The sequence below is a fragment of the Canis aureus genome, chromosome 25, assembly GCF_053574225.1.
Source record: "Canis aureus isolate CA01 chromosome 25, VMU_Caureus_v.1.0, whole genome shotgun sequence".
NCBI classification, from domain to species: Eukaryota; Metazoa; Chordata; class Mammalia; order Carnivora; family Canidae; genus Canis; species Canis aureus.
In genome coordinates this window covers 34,992,422-35,004,549 of record NC_135635.1, presented here as the reverse complement: position 1 = coordinate 35,004,549, position 12,128 = coordinate 34,992,422, and the positions used below count along the sequence as shown (strand labels likewise).

The 12,128-nt window shown below is 43.4% G+C and overlaps 1 long non-coding RNA gene across 6 annotated transcripts in view; it reads right to left on the bottom strand.

Moving 5' to 3' along the window:
• Nucleotides 1-12,128, bottom strand: part of LOC144297220 (uncharacterized) — a 67,192-nt gene that overhangs the window by 48,882 nt on the left and 6,182 nt on the right. The window contains exon 1 of one of the 6 annotated variants that reach the window (XR_013364300.1): nucleotides 11,738-11,902. The exons of 3 other annotated variants lie outside the window; for them this stretch is intronic. This is a non-coding gene — a long non-coding RNA (uncharacterized LOC144297220). Of the gene's footprint in view, nucleotides 1-4,965; nucleotides 5,208-6,330; nucleotides 6,376-11,737; nucleotides 11,903-12,128 lie in introns of those variants that run through there. 2 more of the 6 variants (XR_013364304.1, XR_013364301.1) reach the window with 2 other exon arrangements.

Here is a 12,128-nt window from a genome sequence, read left to right as displayed (position 1 = left end):
CTCCATGCAATTTCTCCATTCGGTTAGGTGCTCAGGAAAGTAGAGTAGGGGAGGCTTGGCTCAGCCCCCCAGAGAGGTGACAGGACCAACTTGCAGCCCAGCCATAGCTTTGCTCGAAGCCCCTCTGGTCTGCCCTGTGTGTTTTTGCCCTGGGGTGACCTCAATCCCCATCCCTACAACACACAAAGCCACCCTGGATCCTCCCTGCTGCCTCCCAGACCCCATGTACCTCTTTCAGGGCAGATAAGACTTAAGAGCTACGCTGTGTTCCAGCAATTGCATTGCCTACCCAAGGCTGCTAAGAATGTTCTGTGCACACACCAAGCACTCTTGCACTTCAAGTACATCTAGGATGACGTACAGTCCCGATTTGCCTGGGACTAAAAGGACTCATAGTCGGCAGGACTTTGGTTATTAAAACTGGGAAAGTCCCTGGCAGACTGGAATAAAGTGGTAACCCAGTTAGAAGCATGTGACAGGTAAATACTCCTTCTGCTTCAAAACTGAAGCTAAAGTTTAGAAAGGATGCAGCCAGGTCACATTGAAGAGGGCTTGTCGCAGTATAAGCATCCCCTTGGGGAGAAAGGAAATCATCACTGCTCTCTTACTTCTCCAGGCATATATCAGAAGCCATCCTCTCCTAAATCAGCAGTTAGCACTGGAAATCTGAAGCCAAAGAATTAGGAGGGAAAAAATATATTCCATCAATTGTCTCATAGTTCTATGAAGCATGAGATAGGTGGCCACCACCCTGGTGCTGACTATCCAGTTGATGGGCTGCCAGACTGGGGCATGCCCAGGACTCACGCATGGATGGGCTGCCTCCAGGTGACAACAATCAGCTGGCCTGGTTTGACACTGACAGTGTAAATCATCCTTTAGTAACAATACAAACCGATCTGGGGAGTGACTCAAGAAGTGAAGAATGCACAAGAATAGATCACAAGATATGGAATTTATCAAACTCTAGCCTTGCTTGTTAAATTTATTTTTTTTAAATATCTGTATTGGTACTGACTTTGCTTGCTTTGAAGTAGTTCTTTAACTTTTTTTTTTTTTGCAGTGACTGTTAGTTTTTTAAATCTCTCATAGTGTTAAGTTATAGCAAATACTGCTACAGCAATTTCTAATTTTTAAGACTTGAGTAATGGTGTAGAACACTAATTCATAATCACTCTAATTGTAATCTGAATAAAGTGTAACATTGTGTAGCCTTTTTCTATAAAATAGACAAATAGAAATGACCCAATTATTCTCCTTTTTAATATGCTTAAAATAAGCTGGTGGATCTATTTCATGTTTTTGGTCAAAAACTTTATTTAGAAGAAAAAAAACTTTATTTGGGATGGATTTCTCCTCATGGTCCTGGGTAATAGCACCAAAAGCCACCCAGGTGCCCAAAATAGAAAATCTAGAGTGTTGAACAACTTCTCACTCTCCTTCAGTCCTCCTCTCCATTTTTTCAACAAGCCCTGACTTTCCTGCCCCTATGATCTCTCCCCTGTGCTCCCATTACTCCAGCCTGAGCTTAGCTTCCCCAAGGCCCTCAGCTAATGCATCCATCCCCTCTGACCTCACTTCCATCTGCCCCCATCCTATCAGATAACATCTCACCTTTTTAAAAATTAAATTCCAGAAACAAGTATTGGGAATGATCAGAAAGCTGTCATCGGTGTCACCTATCTAGATTTCATATGACTTTGGACAACAGTTCCCATGGGTACCTTTTTGAATGAGGTAATCTGGAGATGTCTTGTTGACTGAGAAAATCCCTCCCCCACCCCACTCCCCACCTCAGGCCCGACATTTCCAGGCAAAGCTGAGCACTTCCTCCCAACGTCCTGGTTCATGTTGCCCTTTGGCCCTCATCATATGGCTATGATTATTGGCTTGCATTTCCATCTTTCCTACTAGCTGTGAATCCCTCGTGTCTTATTTATCTGTTTCCCCAGGGTCGATCCCAGATTAGATAGATAATAGCCATTAAGTAAGCACAGAAATGAGATGGTATTGAGGTAAGAAGAGGAAATACTGGCTGGGTGCTATGATACTCTGATGGGTCTGTAGCCATTTGAACACATAAAATTCAAAGGTCATTGACTATGCTTAGATCAACCTGATAGTCTGTTAAAGGATCAAAAGTCTCTGCCCCAGGGCTGAATCTTAATCAACATTTTTGTAAACGATCTGGATAAAGATGTAAAAGACACATAAAACAGATTTGCAGAAAAACCAAAGCTAGGAGGTATCACTAATATGTAGAATCTTAGAATTAATGTTGCAAAATTATCTCGGGCTACCAGATCAATAGACCAAAGCTAAGAAGATAAAAATTCACACTAATAGATGTAAATGCTATTTTACACCACTCACTCAGACCGAGGGAAATCTGGTTTAGCAGTAGTTCAAATGGAAAAGTTCTAGCAATTCTCAGTCTTTGAGCTAAGCAGAGAATCCAGAGACTATCCAATATAGATGATCTCAAGCTTTTTTTCAAATAATAGAACATTTTCATTGATGAGAATTTTACACAGGGGCCAAGTGAAGACATTTTGGGACTGCTTTGTAGAGGAGGCAAAAGGTCTAATGAGTCAGCAACCCCTCCCAGCAATTCACCTCACCTAATAAAGACCCAAAGGCATCTTCCCAAACCCCTGAGGCTCTTCTGAGTATTGTTTGAAAAGATCTGATTCAATCTCTTTGCTTTACCGAGTCTATACAACTAATTAGTGTCAGGAGTCCCTCAATCCTTTAACCAGCTTTATTTTTGTTTGTTTTATTTGGGTTGTTTTGATTTATAGTTTGTATCTCCCCCCCCCCCCCCCGCACTGTATTATACCTTTGACCATTTGCTCCCTCACTGGGGTGCAGTTGTCTGCGTTGTTCACTGTTGTACCACCTGGTGCATGGTACGCGATGGAAGCTCAATAAATATTTATCAGGAAAATAAATGGAAGAACTGGAAAAGAATACTGTCTTGACTCCCAACCCAGTATTGCTTGGAAATTTCAGTAGTGAGGCTGTCTCAAACAATGCAAGCCAAGCTCACAGTAGCCTGCATTAGAAGAAGATTATTGTCCTAATAGGGATGAAATGGCTCCATTGTACCCTGCATTGTTCAAGCCATATCTCAAATATTATGTTCAGTTCTGGAAACTACGTTAAAGAAAAATAGAAAGGAAAGCAAATGTGGCCAGAGTGGGATATAAATCCTACTTGTGAGGGCTAACTTTGTGCCAGACATATTACACATTTATCTCATTTAATCAACATGATTGTGCTGTAAAATAGTACATTCTTTCTCTATCTAGACACAGAAAATTTAAGTAATTTCTCCAAAGTCACATAGCTAAATGCCCCGAATTCCAACCTCTGGCAAAGCTCGTGTTCCTTCTGCAACACCAAGATGCCTCTTAGAAAGGGTCCCCAAGGCGGCAAGCAGAGTGTCAGGGATCATGACAAATAACATGTTCAGCTGGACAAGTCCAGGCCTGTGTGACAGGCTGGGTCAGGGATGAGGAGAACATGACAGAAGGCATCAAAGAAAGAGTACTGAGACTCACTGTCACTTGTCAGACGACGTGTAGGAGAGATTCCCGGATGGAAAACTTGTCCAAAGAGCTCTAAAAGCTGTGTGTTTGGGACTGGCTACTAATCCAGGGGTGGTGACAGTGCCCTGCTCCCATCACACACACACTGGGCACAATCCCTCTATCTCCATGTCTTACATGCAGTAGATAAAAAGAAAATTCCAAGCTATTTTTTGTTGTTAATCTCCTTGGACAATGGGAACTGAGCAGCAGCTGTGTAGTAAGAGCTGCCCACAAGTTGTAGTTGGAAGCATTTCCACAACTGCTTGGCTTCTATGGTTAAAGAAACAGCCCCAAGTAGAGCGGCTTGTCCTGCAGTACCAGGCACCAGGCACGGACCACAGTCAATGACACAGGACAGTGGAGACCGAGGAGCAAGGCTGGGGTCTGAGGCTGGGAGACATAGGGCCACAGGACCCTTCTCACTGCAGGGCCAAAGCCTAATCCAGGGCTCTTCTCCAGGCCTCGGGACTAGATCTCCCCAGACTCGTGTTTACCACATGAAGGCTAAGAAGAGAAGAGGGGACCCTTCCCAGAGGCCAGTCCTTGTCTCCAAACCACTAGAAATTCTGCCCTGAGTGTGAGCTTTTAGAAACATGAAGGGAAATGCAATGCTCTCCTGGCTCAACATTCAATGGATCAAAATATAACCCCGATGACTAAACTAAGAAATGGTTTTCTGTCCCATGTCCAGTGTCACCCTCCTCTCATTCTTCCCTGTCCCCCTGCCTTTCATGAGAGCCCAGGGTTTCAAGCCACAGCCTCCTTGTATTCTGCTTTCCTTGGGCTGAATCCAACCCCAACAGCAAGTGGTAGGAACAGATGGAGAATTCACAAGGAGAACCATCACCGAAGTTGGGGAGGGGGTGGCAAATGTAAATGTGTCACCCAATCTAGAATGGGAGAGCCACAAGCACCTTCCAGAGGCATCTTGTCCAGGGACTAGCAAACTTTTTCCATAAAGGGACAGCGAGTAAATACTTTGAACTTTGCGGGCCACGTCACCAGCTCCCTGACTCAGCCGTGAAGCAGAGGCAGCCACGGACAATGCGTAAAAGGAATAGACACAGCTGTGTTCTAATAAAGCTTTATTTATGGACTCCGGAGTTCGAATTTCATGTAATTCTCATGTATCGTGAAAATGTTCCATTTTTAAATTTCTTTTTCAATAATTTAAAAACATAAAAGCCATTTCTTAAGTTTCCCAGCTGTGCAAAAACAGGCAGTGAGCCGGATTCAGCCCTTGGGCAGTAGCTTGTCAATCCCTATGCGGGGCAGCATAGGAGGAGAATCCACATACTGGGTTCAAGAGTTGTGCTCTTTCCCCCCGCAAAGCGATGTTTCAGCTGCCCCACCATCCTGAGCACCAACTTACCTCTTAACAGCAAGGGCAACAGCCTGATCCAAACCTTGCTGGCGGTCACATCTGGTAAAACTTTTTGGACGCGGCCCCCTCTGTGTCTGCCTCATTTCTCCACCCACTCAGGGAATGACTAGGGGCAGGTCAATTGGCTTCTCGGGCCCCTAACGGAAAGTATACAGGAGCTCGATTTGGTCATCTCTGAGAGAGTGTCCTCTGTCAGATGTCCTCCCTCCCTGCATCCCAGCCCAGCTCTCAGCCTTTGCCCTCGCGGGACATTTCAGAACTGCTGTGCCCAGGCACCGGACCAGCTGGCACTGCCTGCACCTCACCAGCAACCATCCTTTGGAGCAACCAGTTCTGATGTCACCAAAGGATAATGACTTCTGGGCAGGAAAACTAGGAATGCAAGCAGATGAAGCATCTATTTTCGTGCAGATGAAGTCGTGGGAGGATACGTGATTCATGAGCTGGGTGCTTTCTGAATAGCATGTTTCTATCATTTTCTGGAAGACAGAAAGTTAGCTTCCTCCTGGAATGATTGGTGAGAATGATGTTTGGGGTTTCCTTTTTCAAAAGGGGGTTTCATTTGGTTTTGGGTGATGTTGGTTGGTTGGTTTCTTAGTTGTGGGGTTTTGTTTTAACCAAGAAGTGGGATGAAGGATCAGGCAAGAAAGGTTTGGGTGGGGAGACAGAGCAGATCCTATTTGCAGTGCTTTCAGGTCTGAACATACAAATAAGGTCAAAGTGGTTCAAAGTCGTAAGAGTCAGATGCCTGGGGACCTGCCAAACACCAGATGCCTTGGTTAGAAATTAGCGACAGTTTGACATCTTGGTGTTGTATGATTGCCATCTAAAGATAAGTAAGGGAAAGCAAGGAGCCCTGGCATGGAGTTCTGAGCAGGCTCGGAGCCCTGAGCCTGATTCCGTCATATGAACTGTGGTCACTCTGCCCCCAAAGTAGTTGTCTCTAGTCTCTCCAAAGTAATGGTGGCCAGAAACCTGGAACAAGAGCCTGGTCACTTCCAGCCCAAGGCAGAGCTCTGCATTGGTCCCCTCTACTATTCTTTCCCAAGGGATCCAACACCCGAAGGGGGTGGATACTTTGAATTAGGGTATTAGGCTTATTGGATCTTTTCAGGAAGCTCTAGGAGCCAATTAGACAGAACTTGAATAGAAGCCAGTCCAAAGAAATCGATGGAACTCCATATTCCACTTAGCCAATATTGTGATGGTAACAATTTAACAACCAGTTAGCCAGGAAAAAAGGACCTTGATTTGTAACATTTGCCAGTTCCCTTGGTATAAATACTCCTACTTTGGCCTATTTCAAGTTGCCAGTGTGATACCCACTGACTCAGAGAAGCCCAGAAAACTAACCTGTTGGAATGAGCCAAATCCAGTACACCACTGTCCTCTGGAAGGACAAAGGGGGAGCCCTTTGGAAGTCAGAGAGGGAGCATAAATCAGAACAGTCAACCCAGATATCAAAATGAGCTGTGAATCTCTCCCTATTTCCTGTGCCTGTCCCTGTCTCAGCCTATCACCTTCAAGGAACGTCTTATTAAAGGAGCTTGGGAGCAGCCTGCCCACAACCCTGAACAGAGGTGCCCTGCCTTCAGAGCACACTAAGGGAGAGATGGTGGCTGATGTCAGAGAATCTGCCTCCTTAACACAGAGGGCTGCTCTGTCCACCTGGCCAGGCCTAGCTGGCACGAAGGACAGAACCATGCTGACCCCTCCCCATACCTGATCCCAGCCTCCCTCCCTCCCTGCATGTCCTACATCCCCCCCCCCGCCCCCCCCCCCCCCCCCCCCCGCCTCCCGACTACACTTCTTCTGGCTCAAGGGAGGAAAACTTCACCTCCTCCGACTCCTCAGAGCTCCCTACCATCCACACAAACTCACTTGTTAGAAGAATATCTAAGGATTTGTGGATGAACGAAGGCCCCTTCCCTTGGGCAGTTTCAGCTTAGCAGGTATTCTGGGAATAAGGCCAAGCAGTAACTCACTTATGAAAGACTCCATTCTGTGTTCTGCTCTCCTCACCCATTGCCCGACACACACAAAGAACCTCTTACCGCCTTCTGTCCCTTGCTTTCAGAACCTACTCACCTGTTCCCCTGTTCAAAGACTCACCCACAATCCTCCGGGCTCCCTCCACTCCCCTCCCTGGGAGACGGGAGCCTGGGTTCCATTCCTACCTCTGTCACTAATTGTTTTAACACTCCCTTAGCCTATTTGGACTACAGTTTCCTCATTTGTTACATTAATATGGTTCAACTTTAAAATAACAAAGTTCCATACAAATTTTATAGAAAAATGTGTGTGGAGCTTTAAAAATGACCAAGTCCCTTTCACTTAATCATCACAGAAAACATTAGCAGTAACATTAACACAATATTTTTAATAAGTGACCTAAGTAGTAATATTAGATAATATCAGAAAACTAAGGCCTGAGAAAGGTCAGGAGACAGATCCAAGGTTACATGGAGAGGAGAGAATATGACCAGACTTGAACCCATTCCTCTGATGCCCAACACCACACAGACCCCTGAAATAGAAGGACCACAGTTAGGGTCCCACTCAGAGCCCCATAGCCCTTCCTCTGGGTATAACACAGTTCCATGGTCAACATTCATCTCCCTTCAGCTCACCAGTTTAACCCATCAGTTTGACTCCCAACCCAAGCTAGGTGACTAAGGGGAATACATACAACATAAGAGAGAAAACTAGGGTCCGTCCTAAGCAAAATTGGTGAGTGGAAACAGTTTTCCTTTGTGAGTCTTCCATCTTTTGTCCACAATTCCATGTCTATTCTTTTGGAATCTAACACCTTCATGGTTTTAGTATGATCCTGGCTCCTCCAAAGAAAATGTTCCAATCAAAAAGCTGTATAGTATATTCCCTTCCCGCCTCCTACAATAAAACAAGTGCTGACACCCACCACTCCACAAAAGGGTAAAGAAAGAAGGACACCTCTTGCTTGACATATATATTTCCTTCATTACTTTACCCATGGTTCTCACTCTTATGCTGCTCTCTCTACCTCAGGGTAGGCTTTCCCCTCTGCCCTGCGTCCTTTATTTTTATAATCATTCTTTATCATTGTCTTTTGTGTGTTCTGGATGCCAGTAATGCCGCCCCCCCACTACCCACCAAGGCTAGACAAAAAACAAAAAGAAGTATAAATTACTACCATTTACCTAGCACTGTGTAATACCAATGCCCTTCCAAAGCCCTCATTGAAATGAGAACAATTCAGTGAAGTAGGTATTATTATACTCATTTTTTACAGATGAGGACACTGAAGCTCAAAGACTTTATAGTGGGTTCAGTTATTAAGAATAGGAATCAGTGTCCACCAGACTCCAAGGACAGTGGAATGATCAGGGCCCTCCCCAAGAAATTATCTGATAAGAGTCTTAAAGAATATTTGCTTTTTAACAACTGTGTCTTAAAACCAGAGCCTAACAACCCAGCCAACAGTGCACTAAGGGACTGTAACCAACATTTGTTGATGCAATCATAAAAAGGTACCAGTGGGTTTGAAACCTGGGAGTCTTTTACTACTCCTATTAGACAGTTGCCAGTTCTGCTGACCATAAAATCAACCATAAATGCAGACAAAGAAGTCCCAATTCCGTAAGTCTGGGGACTGAAAAAAATGAAGCCCTCAAACTTAGAGAAATTCTAAATCAGGTGTGGGGACATAGTTTCAGCTTTCATCCAAATAACATAGGGAACTAGACAGAGTAAAAGGTTCCCCTATACTGCCCAGACTCTGGGCATAGCAACCATGCAATGCCTTCTAAAGTCTGTGGTCTGAGACTTGTGGTAGAGAACCTGACTTTCAATTTTCAACCCAAAATATAGATTTGCAGATCTCTTTAGAAATAAGTAGTAAGGAGTATGAAGTAAGTTCAGACCACCAGAGAAATCCGGTTTATTTTAGAGACTTTATCAATAAAAAGGGGTCAAGATAGTTTAGGAACTTTCTGGTGATTCCAGGTCAGATCAAACCTAAAGACCTTATTCATAAATACATTATGATTCGGTTAATGAGATTTGGTGAGGTATTAGCCATCTTGGTAGAACAGTAACAGCTGACCTTCATGGGATTTAGACTGGGGAAATATGAAATTGAACTGTTGTCAGAAAAGCTTGAGATATTTTCTTATGCTTTTAATATAGGATAAAAACCTATAAAAGATGAAGCCTAAGAAATCATTTGAGAGTAATACGAAGTGAAACATTCAGATGTTGAGAATAAAACCATAACCAACTGAGTGTAAATTTCGTTGGTGAGAGAATAGGCAGACTGCCCAGGAACAAGTCATAAAAACATGGAAGCTGGACCTACCAGGCTGGCTTCAAAGGTGCAAAATGAAAGGTCTGATGGGAACATCTGCTCAAATGGATTAAGGAAGCTACCTGGGACTCAGGGTTATTAGAACATCAGAGAGAAATGAGAGAAATAAAAGTTGATTTCAGCTGGTGGTGGCAAAAAAGTAAAAGGAAATCAATGAAAGAAGCCAGGGCATGGTGATCAGTGTGCTGAGGAGACACTTAGGAGAAGGTAGCTTCTAACCAGAAAAGGTACCTACATGGATAAGTCTGACTCCATGGGGTAAGGTCTGTGAAGTGCACGAGAGGGACTAGAAGAAGCAGGAAAGTGATAGAGAGGTTTGACTAAATCATTGCACATGATCCCAAGTCCTGGAGGGATGGGCAGGAAGAAAAGGAAACAAAGAAAAAGAAATCTAAAAGAAGTTTTCAAAGACTAATTAAATTCACAAAAATGAGATAAACAGTAATTAAAAGCAGAAGCATGAAATTACCACTAAAAAGAAGGCAAGACCTACCACTTAAAGGACTCTAGGGAAATATAAACTAAACATCAGTTTGTGCAAGAAGTAGTCTGGATATTACCTGTTTGGAGCAGATCATTCTCCAGAAACATGGAGAAGACCTGGATTTATGGGTTTCCTTACCAGCTAATTTTAAAAGAGTAAGATTTTTTTTTAAAGATTTTATTTATTTATTCATGAGAGACACACACAGAGAAAGGCAGAGACATAGGCAGAGGGAGAAGCAGGCTCCAGGCAGGAAGCCTGATGTGGGACTCGATCCCGGGATTCTGGGATCATGCCCTAAGCCAAAGGCAAAGGCTCAACTGCTGAGCCAGCCAGGCATCCCTAAAAGAGTAAGATTTTTATTTAGAGTTTATAATAGGAATTTTCCAAACACTTCTGGAATCTGGATCTGATGATACATAATGATATTTATGAGCTGAAGAAATAAAACTATCCATTTCATGGAGATGCATATCCCCCCTCCAAATAAATCCTTATTACCCCCAAAAGAAATGTGAAAAGGAAAAGTCATATATAAAAATAACCCCCTGCCAAAATGCCACAAGACCAGTATGGGTCAGGAGAGAAAAGGAATATTTCCACTGATTCTTGAGACAAAAAAAAAAAAAAAAAGAATGATTTAAAGTAAGTGCCCCAACAAATAACCCAGGTTGTAAGAACACAGGATTACAAAATGTTTATTTAAACACAGATGCCAACAGTTGACTACGTAGTTACCAAAATGGAAAGGAGCCAGGGGAGTTGACATTATTTATGTACAAAAAAGGATAGAGGTTGTGACATGTCACATAAATGAAGCTCCCATTTTTATTGATGAAGCCAAAATTCACTTCTCAAAAACTAGAAGTTTGGCAGGGATATAAAGAAGGGGGTAAATTCCTGATGGGACAAGAAGAGATTAAAAAGTAAAAGAGGAGAGAGATCAAGGGGAGAGCAGGAATCTGATCTTCCCGGGATGGCAGTGGTGGGCATGTTAGAAAATGATATGAGGAAGTGGCCCTGAAATCAAAGGTTTTAAAGAGAAAACCAGAATCCCTCAAGTAGAAACAATCAATAGAGGGACAAGTATGAAGAAATCGGAATTAAAATGATGGAATTTAAAGTACCACAGAAAGGCTTCCAGAAGAGCTTGCACAGAGAAGGAAACAAGGGGGAAAGAGAAAGAGCAAGAATAAGGAAATTTCATACAAAATTCTAGAGTGTGCTGGAAATGTAAGGAAAAATGTAATGGTAAAATGGAGTAGATAGATTTTAGTGGCATGATCGAAATGGATAATAAAAGGGACCTTTATGGAAGTGTTTCCAGGAGAAGAAAAGAGACAGTAAGCTAATCCCAATGTGCCAAGAAGAGTAAAGAAAGTCATGAATCATCAGCTAATGACCCATATCCATAGAGAAGCACATTCAGGCTGCGTGTGGAGAAGCAGCAGGGTTTGGGGGCCCCCTCTGACACCCACGGACTTCCACTCCCCACCTAGCCTTCCTTGGGTACCTGTTTTCAATGCCACGTAGGGGAAAAGAATAGAAAGATGAACAAAATAAAACCCATTTCTTCTTTGGTTCAGTCAAGATGTCTACATGAAAGTACAGGCTTGGGACCAAGGAAATATAAAAACAAGTAAGAAACATGGCGAGATATTCTGACGTAAATAGAAGCACCAAAGGACGGTGAATACTAAAAATGTGGAACTTGCCAGATAAGGTAGAGCAAGGTTCAAAGACACAAAAATAAGAAGTGATGTGAAATATGATAGAACTGAAGATCAGAGCACAAGAGATTGCTGTATCTTCGCTTGGAAGAGGGACAAGATGGAAAAGGGAAATGGGAAGTAAAAAGAAGAAATGATGTTGAGAATGCAGCTCTAGAACCCGGACATGAGCTCCAACCTGAGCACTACCCCCTTACTTACTCAGCTGGTTCTGGCATGATCTTGAGCAAGACACTTCTGCACTCCGAGCCTGAGGTCCCCCTACTATAAAATAGACTAGTAATACCAACCAAACTACAGAGTAACTTGCGGCATCCTGATGACAGAGTAAGGGCTATCAGACTTACCCTCCCACCATTAACAACACTAAAACTAAACAAAACATGAGACAACTGTTTTTAGGTACCAAACTACAGATGGTGCAGGGATGGGAACCTTGTGAGAAGAAAAACAAAAGAGGTGAAATCCGCATTCTCTCTGGCCTTCTGCCTGGGGGCTTTCCAAACCACAATGCAGGGAGGTAGCCAAGGTGGGAGAAGAAAAGATCAAACATGTGGGTTGCCCAAGGGGCTGAAGTCAGCAGGGCAGAGTA